The 4130-nt window shown below is 35.9% G+C and overlaps 1 non-coding gene across 1 annotated transcript; it reads left to right on the top strand.

The window, feature by feature from the left end:
• The first annotated feature begins 206 nt into the window (after positions 1-206).
• LOC141681229 (small nucleolar RNA R71) lies at positions 207-313 on the top strand. The gene has a single exon (XR_012558670.1). It is a non-coding gene; the product is annotated as a small nucleolar RNA R71 (small nucleolar RNA).
• The last annotated feature ends 3817 nt before the right edge of the window (positions 314-4130 follow it).

Genomic DNA, 4130 nt, shown 5'->3' with positions numbered 1-4130 from the left:
TATCCACTTCCATAATTCCTGCTACCTTGCCTTAAAACATTCTTTGCATAGGATTCTGGTGTTCATTAGCTTCCATGAGCTCAATCAACTCATAAGCTTCATTATAGGTTTTGGCCCATAAGGCTCCACCAGACGCTGCATCGAGCATAGGTCTAGACTAAGCACCCAAACCATTATAGAAACATTTTATAATCATCCAATCAGGCATGCCATTGTGTGGGCACTTCCTTAGCATCTCCTTATATCGATCCCAAGCCTCACACAGAGATTCTTCAGTTTCCTGAGCAAACTGAGTAAGAGCATTCCTGATTGCAATAGTCTTCGCCATAGGAAAGAATTTAGTAAGAAACTTTTGAGCAAGATCCTCCCATTTAGTGATAGACCCTGGTGGTAGAGAATGTAACCAGCACTTTGTTTTATCCTTAAGAGAGAATGGGAAGAGTCGCAGCTTGATAGCATCTTCAGTCACCCCATTGAACTTGAAAGTGTCGCAGATCTCGATGAAACCCTTGATGTGCATGTTGGGTTCTTCTGTAGGAGAACCCCCAAACTGAACTGAGTTCTGTATCATCTGAATCATGCTTGACTTGATCTCAAAAGTGTTAGCCGAGATGGCTGGTCTGATGATGCTCGACTGAATATCATCGATCTTAGGCTGAGAATAGTCCATCAGAGCCTTATGATTTTCTGCTTGATCTCCCATCACTACTAGAGCTGGTTCCTCGACTTTCTCTTCTTCTTCTACTTTCTCTTCGTCCTCAAAAACTTCCCTTCGAATCACTACAGCTTCTTCCTCGGCTTGATCCAGATTTCTCTTACGAGCCCGCGAACGCGTATGCATACACACTCGCTAGAGTACCTGAAACACGACAAGGAAAATAGTAGGTAAGTAACAATGCCCCGGTCAATGAACTTTAAAGATCACTGATGAAAAACACATAAACTAAAACTTAACACCGTGTCCCTGGCAGTGGCGCCAAAAACTTGTTAGTAGCTAAACAAGCGCTAAAATTCACGCAAGTATACGCGTTCGTAAGTAATATAGAATTATTTCTAGTTCGTTCCCACATGGACAGGCTTAGATTAACTTTGTGATTTATGCACTTATGCAATAATGATATGGCTATTATTCAATGCTAAGATGAATAACAATTTGGGTTTTGATTATACTACAATTAACTATTGAGAATTATACTAGAGAACATTAACTAAGAGAGTAAAAGAGTTGAATAATATATGACACAAACATGGGATTCTAACTTCATTAAGTACTTCATTCAATAGCCTTTTCGTTCTTAACCTTAGCATGTAATGGTGATGACACTAATCAGATAACATGAAACTGATAATCGCCAACTTTCCTTCTACGGATACCATATTACCAGACATCCATAAAAGAGATAGAAGCTGAATAGATACCAATTATATTGAGACCCTATATGTCTATAGAATTTGACAACATAACGGTTTAATGCACAAGTTATCTATCGTGATTACATAAGGAAAGTAAGATGGTTAAAATTACCTATGAATCATGCATAACAATAACACATGAACCTATACTAGCATGGCAAGTTCTAAATCCTTAAATTCACTTTCACTTCATTAAGAATTAACAAATTATCTTATAAGTTCGCGACACTCATAAGTCGAATAAGCACAACCAATACTAGGTTATCATACAATCACCACACACTAAGGCATCGAAACAAATCAACTAAAGAAATCCATAAATAAATCTACTAGAACCCCACGATAATGATTAGCCCATAATCAGACTCATCTTCAATGTAGGTTCCGATGAATGTATAATAAATGTATGCTTTAAAAACAAATAATAAACCAAGTACAAAATCCAGAGTATTAGGTTCAACAAAACAAGAAACGAGCATCCAAGATTACAACTTAGAACAAAGATTCACAAGAATAAACTAGAGCTTTTTCGCCTTCGTTAAATTGTGTTATAGGTTTTCTTGTCGTCTTCTCCTTAAGCTCAGTTACGTCTCTCCTTATGAAAAATGTCTTTATTTATATTTATATATATGCTGTAGAATTGACCAGGGCTTCAAACTCTCAAAATCCTAATAGAAACAGAATTCTGCTACCCCGACCTGGCGCGACCGTGAGCTAGACCAGCGCGGGCGCGCTAAGTTTCTGCTCATTGGGTGCGGCCGTGCGCGACTTCAGTGAAGGCGTGCCGTCCTCCTGAATAAAATTCTGATTTCTTTTTTCTCCTTTCTGATTTGAGCCGATCTTTTCACAAGCCTTTATTCCAACACCATCCAAACACCAAATTAGCACTGCAACCATGCTAATTTACCTAATTACCTGGAAAATGCCTGCAATGCAAAAACACTACAAAAACATGTAAAAACACCAACAACTTGAGTACAAATGCACCAATTCAAAGTTTTACGGATCGTAATAAAGTGTCATAAATGTCACTCAACAAAAACCTAGTCTATTGGTAGTTCCTACCTCAGCTATAGCGGCATCAACGCCTATAGGAAACTGCGGAACGTTTCCTATCTGCTCGCGAATTGGGAGCTTGGGCTTATTCATCGTGCCTAGCTATTATTGTGTGATGAAAGAATAAAGTATGGGTGAGCAAAAAGCCCACCTAAATAAAATATATAATAATTAACAATATATGAGCATTCTCATATTACTCATGAAAGTCTTGATTAAGCAGAAATGAACCAAGTTTGATATCTTAACGTGACGAAGTCGCAAAATATTCTGTATATATATACATATATATTTTTCAAGATCTTTGAAATCCTCTAACATGTATAATATACACAGAGTTCCAATTTATAACTGTAAAAAAATATCATTGCAAGGTGATCTCATATATCAAACCTTGTCTCAACATTTTTCTGAAAATCTTTGTCATGCATAAGATAATCCTTTACTAGATATAAGTTGAAAAGATGAAGTCACAAGATACTCCCATATACTTATATCTTTTCTGAATACTACTTGAACTACCACCATTCAAGGTATAATAAGTATCAAAAGTTCATCACATATATAAGACTACAAGATAAGACTTGAATAGAATCAATCTTTGAAATATCATTTAAAAGAAATGAAGTTACGAGATACTTCATTAATTCCCGATATATATATGCCTATATATATATCATACTCCTTGAAAAACTCTATTATGAAAAGTATAAACAGAGTTGTAATACCCAATGAATTTGGAACGAAGAAGACTTTGGATAAACCCGATATCTTGCTGATCAGGAAAAGATACCAATTAAGTAACCTTTTCTACTAATAGGTGGATGAATCCCCCACCGGTCATCACCCTGACCACATTAGGACCTTGTGCTGGACCGCTACCCGGCCTCTTATGCGTTGATGGACTGCCACCCAGCCACTTACACTTTGATAGACCGTACCCCGGCATGTCACTTATGCGGACTCATTAAGATGGACTTACTTCCCAAATGTTGGGCAAGTAATCAAAACCTCTTTTATTAAATCAGCAACTTCGTTGCGAATACACCACAGAGCCGGATCCCTCAGATTTTTAAGCGAGTATTTAAATCCCCTTCGAAAGGAAGATCTTAAATTTGAAAATGAGTTTTGGGATCCGCTCTAGCTTTTAAAATCATTTTGAAGACTCGAAAATATTTTTGAAAGCGTTTGGAATAAGGATGATTTGATAGAATAAAAAATTCCAAGATAATCAAAGAATAGCTGAATATTATGCTATAAATAATATTCCAATAATGAATAGCTTTTATCAAAGCAAATGAAGTAAAAGTTTGGAAAATAACTTTTTGAAAATATTTAAGGTAAGAATGATTGACGATATCAATCATTTCTCGGATACTTGGCGAATAACGAAACATTATTCTTTAGGAAAATAAAGAATATTATTTAGTAAAATAAACAGAGTCATAAGTCCTCGAATGAATATTCAAACTAATATCCACTTATAATTTGAAACTATCGAATAAACATTATCCGATTAATAGTTTTGAAAACTATATATATATATGTATAATATACTCGGGAACATCGCCTCCCGGTTTAGAAAAATGTTAAACTTTGGTCCCCTATACTAAGGGTATACGCAAATAATGCATATCTCTAGCATAGGTATTATGCAATTT

The sequence above is a fragment of the Apium graveolens genome, chromosome 8, assembly GCF_009905375.1.
Source record: "Apium graveolens cultivar Ventura chromosome 8, ASM990537v1, whole genome shotgun sequence".
NCBI lineage: Eukaryota > Viridiplantae > Streptophyta > Magnoliopsida > Apiales > Apiaceae > Apium > Apium graveolens.
Note: the sequence above shows the minus strand (reverse complement) of the source record. Positions and strands in the feature narration are given on the sequence as shown.